At 48.5% G+C, this 16,147-nt stretch overlaps 1 protein-coding gene across 1 annotated transcript in view; it reads right to left on the bottom strand.

Moving 5' to 3' along the window:
* Positions 1–16,147, bottom strand: part of LOC138278948 (E3 ubiquitin-protein ligase TRIM15-like) — a 157,687-nt gene that overhangs the window by 111,297 nt on the left and 30,243 nt on the right. The gene's annotated exons all lie outside the window — the stretch shown is intronic.

Genomic DNA, 16,147 nt, shown 5'->3' with positions numbered 1-16,147 from the left:
GCATTGCACGACTTTCTAAGTTGGTCTCCGGCGACGTGGGACTCCTTTGTGCAACTTCGGCGAGCACCGTTTCACGCATCCTCGTAGTGCCTGTTTCTGGCACTTCTCCGGGTGCTACCTGCTTCAGTGAGGGCTCTTTGTCTTGCTCGACGTCCCCTCTCTCTGCAGGTCCAATTTGCGACCTCCTGGTCCCTCCTGGGCCCCAGCAGCGTCCAAAAACGCCAAACGCACGATTTGCGTGTAGCAAGGCTTGTTGGCATCCATCCGGCGGGGAAAACACTTCTGCACGACTCTCCAAGGCGTGGGGGGTCCATCCTCCAAAGGGGAAGTCTCTAGCCCTTGTCGTTCCTGCAGTATTCACAGTTCTTCAGCCTAGTAAGAGCTTCTTTGCACCAACCGCTGGCATTTCTTGGGCATCTGCCCATCTCCGAGCTGCTTGTGACTTTTGGACTTGGTCCCCTTGTTCCACAGGTACCTTCAGACAGGAATCCATCGTTGTTGCATTGCTGATTTGTGTTTTCCTTGCATTCTCCCTCTAACACGACTATTTTGTCCTTAGGGGAACTTTGGTGCACTTTGCACTCACTTTTCAGGGTCTTGGGGAGGGTTATTTTTCTAACTCTCACTATTTTCTAATAGTCCCAGCGACCCTCTACAAGGTCACATAGGTTTGGGGTCCATTCGTGGTTCGCATTCCACTTCTGGAGTATATGGTTTGTGTTGCCCCTATCCCTATGTTTCCCCATTGCATCCTATTGTAACTATACATTGTTTGCACTGTTTTCTAAGACTATACTGCATATTTTTGCTATTGTGTATATATATCTTGTGTATATTTCCTATCCTCTCACTGAGGGTACACTCTAAGATACTTTGGCATATTGTCATAAAAATAAAGTACCTTTATTTTTAGTATAACTGTGTATTGTGTTTTCTTATGATATTGTGCATATGACACTAAGTGGTACTGTAGTAGCTTCACACGTCTCCTAGTTCAGCCTAAGCTGCTCTGCTAAGCTACCATTATCTATCAGCCTAAGCTGCTAGACACCCTATACACTAATAAGGGATAACTGGGCCTGGTGCAAGGTGCAAGTACCCCTTGGTACTCACTACAAGCCAGTCCAGCCTCCTACAGTACCTCAGTACAATATACTAGGGAATTATAAGGGTGTTCCAGTAAGCCAATGTGAATTGGTAAAATTGGTCACTAGCCTGTTAGTGACAATTTGAAAGTAATGAGAGAGCATAACCACTGAGGTTCTGGTTAGCAGAGCCTCAGTGAGACAGTTAGTCACTACACAGGTAACACAGTCAGGCACACCTATGAGCACTGGGGCCCTGTGTTGCAGGGTCCCAGTGACACATACAACTAAAACAACATATATACAGTGAAAAATGGGGGTAACATGCCAGGCAAGATGGTACTTTCCTACAGGTATTGTGGACAGCAAACTGTCAGAAAGCTTTTGAGGAGCTGAAGCAGGCCATGTGCTCTGCACCTGTCCTGAAAAGCCCATGTTACTCTAAAAAATTCTATGTCCAAACTGATGCATCCGAATTAGGAGTAGGGGCAGTCCTATCACAACTTAATTCTGAGGGCCAGGATCAACCTGTTGCTTTTATTAGTAGGAGGTTGACCCCTAGAGAAAAGTGTTGGTCTGCCATTGAGAGGGAGGCCTTTGCTGTGGTCTGGGCTTTGAAGAAGTTGAGGCCATACCTGTTTGGCACTCACTTCATTGTTCAAACAGACCACAAACCTCTACTTTGGCTAAAACAAATGAAAGGTGAAAATCCTAAATTGTTGAGGTGGTCCATATCTCTACAGGGAATGGACTATACAGTGGAACGTAGACCTGGGAGTACCCACTCCAATGCAGATGGACTCTCCAGACATTTCCACTTAGACAATGAAGACCCATCAGGTAATGACTAGTCTTATTGTCCTTCGTTTGGGGGGGGGGTTGTGTAGGAAAGTACCATCTTGCCTGGCATGTTACCCCCATTTTTCACTGTATATATGTTGTTTTAGTTGTATGTGTCACTGGGACACTGCAACACAGGGCCCCAGTGCTCATAAGTGTGCCTGACTGTGTTACCTGTGTAGTGACTAACTGTCTCACTGAGGCTCTGCTATCCAGAACCTCAGTGGTTATGCTCTCTCATTACTTTCAAATTGTCACTAACAGGCTAGTGACCAATTTTACCAATTTACATTGGCTTACTGGAACACCCTTATAATTCCCTAGTATATGGTACTGAGGTACCCAGGGTATTGGGGTTCCAGGAGATCCCTATGGGCTGCAGCATTTCTTTTGCCACCCATAGGGAGCTCTGACAATTCTTACACAGGCCTGCCACTGCAGCCTGAGTGAAATAATGCACACATTATTTCACAGCCATTTTCACTGCACTTAAGTAACTTATAAGTCACCTATATGTCTATCCTTTACCTGGTAAAGGTTAGGTGCAAAGTTACTTAGTGTGTGGGCACCCTGGCACTCGCCAAGGTGCCCCCACATTGTTCAGGGCAAATTCCCCGACTTTGTGAGTGCTGGAGACACCATTATATGCGTGCACTACACATAGGTCACTACCTATGTGTAGCTTCACAATGGTAACTCCGAATATGGCCATGTAACATGTCTAAGATCATGGAATTGCCCCCTCTATACCATCCTGGCATAGTTGGCACAATTCCATGCTCCCAGTGGTCTGTAGCACAGACCCTGGTACTGCCAAACTGCCTTTTCAGGGGTTTCACTGCAGCTGCTGCTGCTGCCAACCCCACAGACAGGCTTCTGCCCTCCTGGGGTCCAGCCAGGCCTGGCCCAGGATGGCAGAACAAAGGACTTCCTCAGAGAGGGGGTGTTACACCCTCTCCCTTTGGAAAATGGTGTGAAGGCAGGGGAGGAGTAGCCTCCCCCAGCCTCTGGAAATGCTTTCTTGGGCACAGATGTGCCCAATTCTGCATAAGCCAGTTTACACCGGTTCAAGGACCCCTCAGCCCTGCTTAGGCGCGAAACTGGACAAAGGAAAGGGGAGTGACTGTAGGAGGCTGGACTGGCTTGTAGTGAGTACCAAGGGGTACTTGCACCTTGCACCAGGCCCAGTTATCCCTTATTAGTGTATAGGGTGTCTAGCAGCTTAGGCTGATAGATAATGGTAGCTTAGCAAAGCAGCTCAGGCTGAACTAGGAGACGTGTGAAGCTACTACAGTACCACTTAGTGTCATATGCACAATATCATAAGAAAACACAATACACAGTTATACTAAAAATAAAGGTACTTTATTTTTATGACAATATGCCAAAGTATCTTAGAGTGTACCCTCAGTGAGAGGATAGGAAATATACACAAGATATATATACACAATAGCAAAAATATGCAGTATAGTCTTAGAAAACAGTGCAAACAATGTATAGTTACAATAGGATGCAATGGGGAAACATAGGGATAGGGGCAACACAAACCATATACTCCAGAAGTGGAATGCGAACCACGAATGGACCCCAAACCTATGTGACCTTGTAGAGGGTCGCTGGGACTATTAGAAAATAGTGAGAGTTAGCAAAATAACCCACCCCAAGACCCTGAAAAGTGAGTGCAAAGTGCACCAAAGTTCCCCTAAGGACAAAATAGTCGTGTTAGAGGGAGAATGCAAGGAAAACACAAATCAGCAATGCAACAACGATGGATTCCTGTCTGAAGGTACCTGTGGAACAAGGGGACCAAGTCCAAAAGTCACAAGCAACTCGGAGATGGGCAGATGCCCAAGAAATGCCAGCGGTTGGTGCAAAGAAGCTCTTTCTAGGCTGAAGAACTGTGAATACTGCAGGAACGACAAGGGCTAGAGACTTCCCCTTTGGAGGATGGATCCCCCACGCCTTGGAGAGTCGTGCAGAAGTGTTTTCCCGCCGGATGGACGCCAACAAGCCTTGCTACACGCAAATCGTGCGTTTGGCGTTTTTGGACGCTGCTGGGGCCCAGGAGGGACCAGGAGGTCGCAAATTGGACCTGCAGAGAGAGGGGACGTCGAGCAAGACAAAGAGCCCTCACTGAAGCAGGTAGCACCCGGAGAAGTGCCAGAAACAGGCACTACGAGGATGCGTGAAACGGTGCTCGCCGAAGTTGCACAAAGGAGTCCCACGTCGCCGGAGACCAACTTAGAAAGTCGTGCAATGCAGGTTAGAGTGCCGTGGACCCAGGCTTGGCTGTGCACACAGGATTTCCGCCGGAAGTGCACAGGGGCCGGAGAAGCTTGCAAAGTCGCTGTTCCCAGCAATGCAGCCCAGCGAGGTGAGGCAAGGACTTACCTCCACCAAACTTGGGCTGAAGAGTCACTGGACTGTGGGGGTCACTTGGACGGTGTCGCTGGATTCGAGGGACCTCGCTCGTCGTGCTGAGAGGAGACCCAAGGGACCGGAGATGCAGCTTTTTGGTGCCTGCGGTTGCAGGGGGAAGATTCCGTCGACCCACGGGAGATTTCTTCGGAGCTTCTGGTGCAGAGAGGAGGCAGACTACCCCCGCAGCATGCACAAGCAGGAAAACAGTCGAGAAGGCGGCAGGATCAGCGTTACAGAGTTGCAGTAGTCGTCTTTGCTACTATGTTGCAGGTTTGCAGGCTTCCAGCGCGGTCAGCGGTCGATTCCTTATCAGAAGGTGAAGAGGGAGATGCAGAGGAACTCGGCTGAGCTCATGCATTCGTTATCTAAAGTTTCCCCAGAGACAGAGACCCTAAATAGCCAGAAAAGAGGGTTTGGCTACCTAGGAGAGAGGAAAGGCTACTAACACCTGAAGGAGCCTATCACAAGGAGTCTCTGACGTCACCTGGTGGCACTGGCCACTCAGAGCAGTCCAGTGTGCCAGCAGCACCTCTGTTTCCAAGATGGCAGAGGTCTGGAGCACACTGGAGGAGCTCTGGACACCTCCCAGGGGAGGTGCAGGTCAGGGGAGTGGTCACTCCCCTTTCCTTTGTCCAGTTAAGCGCCAGAGCAGGGGCTAAGGGGTCCCTGAACCGGTGTAGACTGGCTTATGCAGAATTGGGCACCTCTGTGCCCAACAAAGCATTTCCAGAGGCTGGGGGAGGCTACTCCTCCCCTGCCTTCACACCATTTTCCAAAGGGAGAGGGTGTTACACCCTCTCTCAGAGGACGTTCTTTGTTCTGCCATCCTGGGCCAGGCCTGGCTGGACCCCAGGAGGGCAGATGCCTGTCTGAGGGGTTGGCAGCAGCAGCAGCTGCAGAGAAACCCCAGGAAGGGCAGTTTGGCAGTACCAGGGTCTGTGCTACAGACAACTGGGATCATGGAATTGTACCAACAATGCCAGGATGGCATAGAGGGGGCAATTCCATGATCATAGACATGTTACATGGCCATATTCGGAGTTACCATGGTGAAGCTACATATAGGTAGTGACCTATATGTACTGCACGCGTGTAATGGTGTCCCCGCACTCACAAAGTTCAGTGAATTGGCTCTGAACAATGTGGGGGCACCTTGGCTAGTGCCAGGGTGCCCTCACACTAAGTAACTTTGCACCTAACCTTTACCAGGTAAAGGTTAGACATATAGGTGACTTATAAGTTACTTAAGTGCAGTGTAAAATGGCTGTGAAATAACGTGGACGTTATTTCACTCAGGCTGCAGTGGCAGGCCTGTGTAAGAATTGTCAGAGCTCCCTATGGGTGGCAAAAGAAATGCTGCAGCCCATAGGGATCTCCTGGAACCCCAATACCCTGGGTACCTCAGTACCATATACTAGGGGATTATAAGGGTGTTCCAGTAAGCCAATGTAAATTGGTAAAAATGGTCACTAGCCTGTCAGTGACAATTTGGAAAGAAATGAGAGAGCATAACCACTGAGGTTCTGATCAGCAGAGCCTCAGTGAGACAGTTAGTCACTACACAGGTAACACATACAGGCACACTTATGAGCACTGGGGCCCTGGGTTACCAGGGTCCCAGTGACACATACAACTAAAACAACATATATACAGTGAAAAATGGGGGTAACATGCCAGGCAAGATGGTACTTTCCTACACAACCCCCCCCCAAACGAAGGACAATAAGACTAGCCATTACCTGATGAGTCTTCATTGTCTAAGTGGAAATATCTGGAGAGTCCATCTGCATTGGAGTGGCTACTCCCAGGTCTATGTTCCACTGTATAGTCCATTCCCTGTAGGGATATGGACCACCTCAACAATTTAGGATTTTCACCTTTCATTTGTTTTAGCCAAAGTAGAGGTTTGTGGTCTGTCTGAACAATGAAGTGAGTGCCAAACAGGTATGGCCTCAACTTCTTCAGAGCCCAGACCACAGCAAAGGCCTCCCTCTCAATGGCAGACCAACGCTTTTCTCTAGGGGTCAACCTTCTACTAATAAAAGCAACAGGTTGATCCTGGCCCTCAGAATTAAGTTGTGATAGGACTGCCCCTACTCCTAATTCAGATGCATCAGTTTGGACATAGAATTTTTTAGAGTAACAAGGGCTTTTCAGGACAGGTGCAGAGCACATGGCCTGCTTCAGCTCCTCAAAAGCTTTCTGACAGTTTGCTGTCCATAATACCTTTTTAGGCATTTTCTTGGATGTGAGGTCATTAAGAGGGGCTGCAATGGAGCCATAGTTCTTAATGAACCTCCTGTAATACCCAGTGAGGCCTAGGAAGGCTCTCACCTGAGTCTGAGTGGTAGGGGGAATCCAATCAATAATAGTTTGGATTTTCCCCTGAAGTGGTGCAATCTGTTCCCCACCAACAAGGTGTCCCAGATAAACCACCTTACCCTGCCCTATCTGGCACTTTGAAGCCTTGATAGTGAGGCCTGCCTTTTGCAGGGCCTCCAAAACTTTCCAAAGGTGGACCAGGTGATCATCCCAGCTGGAGCTAAAGACAGCTATATCATCCAAATATGCTGCACTGAAAGCTTCCAGCCCTTGCAGGACTGTGTTCACCAACCTCTGAAAAGTGGCAGGTGCATTTTTCAAACCAAAAGGCATTACAGTAAACTGGTAATGTCCTCCAATGGTAGAAAATGCAGTCTTAGGTTTAGCATCTTCTGACATTTTGATCTGCCAATACCCTGCAGTCAAATCAAAAGTGCTTAGATACTTGGCAGATGCCAGTGTATCTATTAGCTCATCTGCCCTGGGTATAGGGTGAGCATCTGTTTTGGTTACCAAGTTGAGACCTCTATAGTCTACACAAAACCTCATTTCCTTCTTTCCATCTTTAGAATTGGGTTTTGGTACCAGTACCACAGGAGAAGCCCATGGACTGTCAGAGTGCTCAACCACTCCTAGTTCCAACATCTTCTGAACTTCTTGCTTTATGCAGTCCCTGACATGGTCAGGCTGCCTATAGATCTTACTTTTGACAGGTAAACTGTCTCCAGTATCTATAGTGTGCTCACACCAAGAAGTGGTGCCTGGCACAATGGAGAAGAGTTCTGAAAATTGTCCTAGGAGATTTATGCAATTATTTTTCTGCTCAGCAGTAAGACAATCAGCCAAAACTACCCCTTCCACAAGAGCATCTTGTTCTGTGGAAGAGAAGAGATCAGGTAGAGGATCACTGTCTTCTTCCTGTCCCTCATCTGTTGCCATGAGCAGGGTGAGATCAGCCCTGTCATAGTAGGGTTTCAGGCGGTTGACATGGAGCACCCTAAGGGGACTCCTGGCAGTGCCTAAGTCAACCAAGTAGGTGACTTCACCCTTCTTTTCAACAATTGTGTGTGGACCACTCCATTTATCTTGGAGTGCTCTTGGGGCCACAGGCTCCAAGACCCACACTTTCTGCCCTGGTTGGTACTGAACCAAAACAGCCTTCTGATCATGCCATTGCTTCTGGAGCTCTTGGCTGGCCTGAAGGTTTTTACTGGCCTTTTTCATGTACTCAGCCATCCTTGATCTGAGGCCAAGTACATAGTCCACAATATCCTGCTTAGGAGCTTTTAAAGGTTGTTCCCAACCCTCCTTTACAAGTGTGAGTGGACCCCTAACAGGGTGTCCAAAAAGAAGTTCAAAGGGGCTGAAGCCCACTCCTTTCTGGGGTACCTCCCTGTAGGCAAAAAGGAGGCATGGTAGAAGGATATCCCATCTCCTGCGGAGTTTTTCAGGGAGTCCCATAATCATGCCTTTGAGAGTTTTATTAAATCTCTCCACCAGTCCATTTGTTTGTGGATGATAGGGTGTTGTGAACTTGTAAGTTACACCACACTCCTTCCACATGGCCTTTAAGTATGCAGACATGAAATTGCTTCCTCTGTCTGATACTACTTCCTTTGGGAAGCCCACCCTGGAAAATATTCCCAGGAGGGCCTTTGCCACTGCAGGAGCTGTAGTGGTCCTTAAAGGAATTGCTTCAGGATACCTTGTGGCATGGTCCACTACCACTAAGATAAACCTATTGCCTGAAGCAGTAGGAGGGTCAAGGGGGCCAACTATGTCAACCCCTACCCTTTCAAAGGGAACCCCAACCACAGGCAGTGGGATAAGGGGTGCCTTTGGAGTGCCACCTGTCTTGCCACTGGCTTGACAGGTTTCACAGGACTTACAAAATTCTTTTGTGTCCTCAGACATCCTAGGCCAATGAAACAGTGGTACCAATCTGTCCCAAGTTTTCATTTGACCCAGGTGCCCAGCTAAGGGAATGTCATGTGCCAGTGTTAGGAGGAACTTTCTGTACTCCTGAGGAATCACTAATCTCCTGGCAGCTCCAGGTTTAGGATCCCTATGCTCAGTGTACAAGAGGTTGTCCTCCCAGTAAACTTTGTGTGAGTCACTGACATCCCCATTAGCCTGTTTGACAGCTTGCTGTCTGAGACCCTCTAATGTGGGACAGGTTTGCTGTGCCACACTCAGCTCCTCTCTGGCAGGCCCCCCTTCACCCAAAAGCTCAGCAGTGTCTGCTTCCAGCTCCTCTGGTGTAGGTTCTGCACAGGGAGGGAATTCTTCTTCCTCAGAATTAGAATCCACTGTAGAGGGAGGGATAGTAGGAAGTGGTTTGCTTCTACTAGCCCTAGCTTTAGGGAGCACTTGGTCCATTGTTCCAGGATCCAAGCTTCCCTGTCCTTTTTGCTTTTTGGCCTGAGCCCTTGTCAAAGCAAAAATATGCCCTGGGATGCCCAGCATTGCTGCATGGGCCTCCAACTCCACATCTGACCAAGCTGATGTCTCCAAATCGTTCCCTAATAGACAGTCTACAGGTAAATCTGAAGCTACCACAACTTTCTTTGGACCAGATACCCCCCCCCAGTTGAGATTTACAACAGCCATGGGGTGGCTTTGTGTTATGTTGTGAGCATCGGTTACTTGGTACTGGTGTCCAAGTATGTGTTGTTCAGGGTGCACCAGTTTCTCAATCACCATTGTGACACTGGCACCTGTGTCCCTGTAGGCCTGGACCTCAACACCATTTATTAGGGTTAGTTGCTTGTACTTCTCCAAGTTATGGGGGCAAGCAACCAAAGTGGCTAAGTCAATAGCCCCTTCAGAGACTAAAGTAGCCTCTGTGGTCTCCCTAATCAGACCAACCCCAACTAAATTACCAAAAGTGAGCCCAGCTACTCCCTTGGATTGGCTATTAGTAGGTTTGCTCCCACCACCACTGCTATTAGTAGGGACACTAGGTGTAGCAGTAGGGGTTGTAGTGGTAGGAGCTGTGGTGCCTTTCTTTGGACAACTGGGATCTGTTGTCCAATGGCCTTTTATCTTACATAAATAGCACCATGGTTTCTTTTCCTTGTTCTGATTAGAGGAGGGTTTGGGCCCACCACCCCCACCAGAGTGTTTTTGTGGGCCTGATGAAGACTCATTTTTAGATTTGTCCCCACCCTTGTCAGAAGACTTACCATCCTTCTTTTTGTTGCCATCTTTGTCACCCCCTGTATGAACTTTTCTGTTCACTCTTGTTCTGACCCATTTGTCTGCCTTCTTTCCGAATTCTTGGGGAGAGGTCAGATCAGAGTCCACCAAGTACTGGTGCAACAAATCAGACACACAATTATTAAGAATATGCTCTCTCAGGATTAAGTTATACAGGCTGTCATAATCAGTAACTTTACTGCCATGTAACCACCCCTCCAAGGCCTTCACTGCCTGGTCAATGAAATCAACCCAGTCTTGTGAAGACTCCTTTTTGGTATCTCTGAACTTGATCCTGTACTGTTCAGTGGTTAAGCCATAACCATCCAGGAGTGCATTCTTAAGAACTTGGAAATTGTTAGCATCATTTTCTTTTACAGTAAGGAGCCTATCCCTACCTTTTCCAGTAAATGATAGCCATAGGATAGCAGCCCACTGCCTTTGAGGGACATCCTGTACAGCACAGGCCCTCTCAAGTGCAGCAAACCACTTGTTAATGTCATCCCCCTCCTTGTAAGGGGGAACTATCTTATGCAGATTCCTGGAATCATGCTCTTTTGCAGGATGACTATGGGGAATACTGCTGCTGCCACCATGGGTATCTAAACCCATTTTCTGTCTTTCCCTCTCTATTTCTAAAGACTGTCTATCCAAATCCAGCTGTTGCTTCTTGAGCTTCAGTCTGGTTTGCTCCACTCTCAATCTATTGAGCTCCCTTTCCAACAATCTGTCATCAGGGTGGGTGGGAGGGACATTTCTAGATACAGAGGTATGATGGGAATGAACAGAAGGAGACCTGTCCCTTACAGAGGGCACCCTAACAGCTTGGCTACCAGTATAATGTGAGAGCACATCATCAGTATGATGTGATTCAACCTCTGTACCAACTATGCTAGACTGTCTAGTAATGGGCAGGCTGAGAATTTTCTTTCCAGAACCTTTTCCTGGGGGAGTCCCTGGATCAGATTGAGAACCATTAGCTACTTTTTCTACAGATTGGGCACTTATGGCCTTATCCTGTACTCTAAGCATATTAATTAACAGTTCTAAGGAAGGATTCTTCCCTACACTCAAACCTCTCTCTATGCAGAGACTCCTTGCTCCTTTCCAGCTAAGGTGATCATATGCAAGTTTGGACAGTTCAACTTTTTGGCCTGTGCCAGACATTTTTAGAGAGAGTTAAAGTGATAGACAAAGAGAAAAAAGTTTTCAGAACTTTTTGGAAAGACAGAAAAAACTTTTTAAACTTTTAAGAACTTTTTGAAAGTTTAGAAGTACTTTTCAGCACTTAGAAAAGAGTGAAAAGAGGAAATGCAAAACTTTTTGGCTATGTGTATATACACTGACCTTGTTTTGTATATTTTTCTCTTATGAAAAGTACAATGACAAGAGTGGTAAGTAGTCTCAAAGCACTTATCCCACCACTGCACAACCAATGTAGGAGGCTGGACTGGCTTGTAGTGAGTACCAAGGGGTACTTGCACCTTGCACCAGGCCCAGTTATCCCTTATTAGTGTATAGGGTGTCTAGCAGCTTAGGCTGATAGATAATGGTAGCTTAGCAAAGCAGCTCAGGCTGAACTAGGAGACGTGTGAAGCTACTACAGTACCACTTAGTGTCATATGCACAATATCATAAGAAAACACAATACACAGTTATACTAAAAATAAAGGTACTTTATTTTTATGACAATATGCCAAAGTATCTTAGAGTGTACCCTCAGTGAGAGGATAGGAAATATACACAAGATATATATACACAATAGCAAAAATATGCAGTATAGTCTTAGAAAACAGTGCAAACAATGTATAGTTACAATAGGATGCAATGGGGAAACATAGGGATAGGGGCAACACAAACCATATACTCCAGAAGTGGAATGCGAACCACGAATCGACCCCAAACCTATGTGACCTTGTAGAGGGTCGCTGGGACTATTAGAAAATAGTGAGAGTTAGCAAAATAACCCACCCCAAGACCCTGAAAAGTGAGTGCAAAGTGCACCAAAGTTCCCCTAAGGACAAAATAGTCGTGTTAGAGGGAGAATGCAAGGAAAACACAAATCAGCAATGCAACAACGATGGATTCCTGTCTGAAGGTACCTGTGGAACAAGGGGACCAAGTCCAAAAGTCACAAGCAACTCGGAGATGGGCAGATGCCCAAGAAATGCCAGCGGTTGGTGCAAAGAAGCTCTTTCTAGGCTGAAGAACTGTGAATACTGCAGGAACGACAAGGGCTAGAGACTTCCCCTTTGGAGGATGGATCCCCCACGCCTTGGAGAGTCGTGCAGAAGTGTTTTCCCGCCGGATGGACGCCAACAAGCCTTGCTACACGCAAATCGTGCGTTTGGCGTTTTTGGACGCTGCTGGGGCCCAGGAGGGACCAGGAGGTCGCAAATTGGACCTGCAGAGAGAGGGGACGTCGAGCAAGACAAAGAGCCCTCACTGAAGCAGGTAGCACCCGGAGAAGTGCCAGAAACAGGCACTACGAGGATGCGTGAAACGGTGCTCGCCGAAGTTGCACAAAGGAGTCCCACGTCGCCGGAGACCAACTTAGAAAGTCGTGCAATGCAGGTTAGAGTGCCGTGGACCCAGGCTTGGCTGTGCACACAGGATTTCCGCCGGAAGTGCACAGGGGCCGGAGAAGCTTGCAAAGTCGCAGTTCCCAGCAATGCAGCCCAGCGAGGTGAGGCAAGGACTTACCTCCACCAAACTTGGGCTGAAGAGTCACTGGACTGTGGGGGTCACTTGGACGGTGTCGCTGGATTCGAGGGACCTCGCTCGTCGTGCTGAGAGGAGACCCAAGGGACCGGAGATGCAGCTTTTTGGTGCCTGCGGTTGCAGGGGGAAGATTCCGTCGACCCACGGGAGATTTCTTCGGAGCTTCTGGTGCAGAGAGGAGGCAGACTACCCCCGCAGCATGCACAAGCAGGAAAACAGTCGAGAAGGCGGCAGGATCAGCGTTACAGAGTTGCAGTAGTCGTCTTTGCTACTATGTTGCAGGTTTGCAGGCTTCCAGCGCGGTCAGCGGTCGATTCCTTATCAGAAGGTGAAGAGGGAGATGCAGAGGAACTCGGCTGAGCTCATGCATTCGTTATCTAAAGTTTCCCCAGAGACAGAGACCCTAAATAGCCAGAAAAGAGGGTTTGGCTACCTAGGAGAGAGGAAAGGCTACTAACACCTGAAGGAGCCTATCACAAGGAGTCTCTGACGTCACCTGGTGGCACTGGCCACTCAGAGCAGTCCAGTGTGCCAGCAGCACCTCTGTTTCCAAGATGGCAGAGGTCTGGAGCACACTGGAGGAGCTCTGGACACCTCCCAGGGGAGTTGCAGGTCAGGGGAGTGGTCACTCCCCTTTCCTTTGTCCAGTTTCGCGCCAGAGCAGGGGCTAAGGGGTCCCTGAACCGGTGTAGACTGGCTTATGCAGAATTGGGCACCTCTGTGCCCAACAAAGCATTTCCAGAGGCTGGGGGAGGCTACTCCTCCCCTGCCTTCACACCATTTTCCAAAGGGAGAGGGTGTTACACCCTCTCTCAGAGGAAGTTCTTTGTTCTGCCATCCTGGGCCAGGCCTGGCTGGACCCCAGGAGGGCAGATGCCTGTCTGAGGGGTTGGCAGCAGCAGCAGCTGCAGAGAAACCCCAGGAAGGGCAGTTTGGCAGTACCAGGGTCTGTGCTACAGACCACTGGGATCATGGAATTGTACCAACAATGCCAGGATGGCATAGAGGGGGCAATTCCATGATCATAGACATGTTACATGGCCATATTCGGAGTTACCATGGTGAAGCTACATATAGGTAGTGACCTATATGTAGTGCACGCGTGTAATGGTGTCCCCGCACTCACAAAGTTCAGTGAATTGGCTCTGAACAATGTGGGGGCACCTTGGCTAGTGCCAGGGTGCCCTCACACTAAGTAACTTTGCACCTAACCTTTACCAGGTAAAGGTTAGACATATAGGTGACTTATAAGTTACTTAAGTGCAGTGTAAAATGGCTGTGAAATAACGTGGACGTTATTTCACTCAGGCTGCAGTGGCAGGCCTGTGTAAGAATTGTCAGAGCTCCCTATGGGTGGCAAAAGAAATGCTGCAGCCCATAGGGATCTCCTGGAACCCCAATACCCTGGGTACCTCAGTACCATATACTAGGGGATTATAAGGGTGTTCCAGTAAGTCAATGTAAATTGGTAAAAATGGTCACTAGCCTGTCAGTGACAATTTGGAAAGAAATGAGAGAGCATAACCACTGAGGTTCTGATCAGCAGAGCCTCAGTGAGACAGTTAGTCACTACACAGGTAACACATACAGGCACACTTATGAGCACTGGGGCCCTGGGTTACCAGGGTCCCAGTGACACATACAACTAAAACAACATATATACAGTGAAAAATGGGGGTAACATGCCAGGCAAGATGGTACTTTCCTACAGTGACCACTCCCCTGCACCTCCCCTGGGAGGTGCCCAGAGCTCCTCCAGTGTGCTCCAGACCTCTGCCATCTTGGAAACAGAGGTGCTGCTGGCACACTGGACTGCTCTGAGTGGCCAGTGCCAGCAGCTGACGTCAGAGACTCCTTCTGATAGGCTCCTTTAGGTGTTGCTAGCCTATCCTCTCTCCTAAGTAGCCAAACCCTCTTTTCTGGCTATTTAGGGTCTCTGTCTTGGGGGATTCCTCAGATAACGAATGTAAGAGCTCATCAGAGTTCCTCTGCATCTCTCTCTTCACCTTCTGCCAAGGAATCGACTGCTGACCGCGCTGGAAGCCTGCAAAACTGCAACAAAGTAGCTAAGACGACTACTGCGACCTTGTAACGCTGCTCCTGCTGCCTTCTCGACTGTTTTCCTGGTGGTGCATCGTGTGGGAGTAGTCTGCCTCCTCTCTGCATCAGAAGCTGCGAAGAAATCTCCCGTGGGTCGACGGAATCTTCCCCCTGCAACCGCAGGCACCAAAAAGCTGCATCACCGGTCCCTTGGGTCTCCTCTCACGATGACGAGCGAGGTCCCTTGAATCCAGCAACACTGTCCAAGTAACCCCCACGGTCCAGTGACTCTTCAGTCCAAGTTTGGTGGAGGTAAGTCCTTGCCTCCCCACGCCAGACTGCATTGTTGGTAACCGCGACTTTTGCAACTTCTCCGGCTCCCGTGCACTTCCGGCGGAAATCCTTTGTGCACAGCCAAGCCTGGGTCCACGGCACTCAAACCTGCATTGCACGACTTTCTAAGTTGGTCTCCGGCGATGTGGGACTCCTTTGTGCACCTTCAGGCGAGCACCGTTTCACTTTTCTTCGTAGTGCCTGTTCTGGCACTTCTGCGGGTGCTGCCTGCTTCTGAGAGGGCTCCTTGTCTTGCTCGGCGTCCCCTCTGTCCCCAGACGAAATTGGCGACATCCTGGTCCATCCTGGGCCACAGCAGTATCCAAAAACGCTAACGGCACGACTTGCAGCTAGAAAGACTTGTTGGCGTCCTTTCGGCGGGAAAACACTTCTGCACGACTCTTAACGGCGTGGGGGATCCATCCTCCAAAGGGGAAGTCTCTAGCCCTTGTCGTTCCTGCAGAATCCTCAGCTTCTTCAGTCCAGTAGAAGCTTCTTTGCACCCACAGCTGGCATTTCCTGGGCATCTGCCCATCTCCGACTTGCTTGTGACTTTTGGACTTGGTCCCCTTGTTCCACAGGTACCCTCGACTGGAAATCCATTGTTGTTGCATTGCTGGTTTGTGTCCTTCCTGCAGAATTCCTCTATCACGACTTCTAAGTCCTTGGGGGAACTTTAGTGCACTTTGCACTCACTTTTCAGGGTCTTGGGGTGAGGTATTTTTCTAACCCTTACTATTTTCCAATAGTCCCAGCGACCCTCTACAAGGTCACATAGGTTTGGGGTCCATTCGTGATTCACATTCCACTTTTGGAGTATATGGTTTGTGTTGCCCCTATCCCTATGTGCTCCCATTGCATCCTATTGTAATTTTACATTGTTTGCACTGTTTTCTAAGACTATACTGCATATTTTTGGTATTGTGTACATATATCTTGTGTATATTTGCTATGCTCATACTGAGGGTACTCACTGAGATACTTTGGCATATTGTCATAAAAATAAAGTACCTTTATTTTTAGTATATCTGTGTATTGTGTTTTCTTATGATATTGTGCAAGTGACACTAGTGGTACTGTAGGAGCTTCACTCGTCTCCTAGTTCAGCCTAAGCTGCTCTGCTAAGCTACCATTATCTATCAGCCTAAGCTGCTAGACACCCTATACACTAATAAGGGATACCTGGG

Source organism: Pleurodeles waltl, chromosome 2_2, assembly GCF_031143425.1.
Source record: "Pleurodeles waltl isolate 20211129_DDA chromosome 2_2, aPleWal1.hap1.20221129, whole genome shotgun sequence".
Taxonomy (NCBI): Eukaryota; Metazoa; Chordata; class Amphibia; order Caudata; family Salamandridae; genus Pleurodeles; species Pleurodeles waltl.
This window is presented reverse-complemented; position numbering and strand designations above follow the sequence as displayed.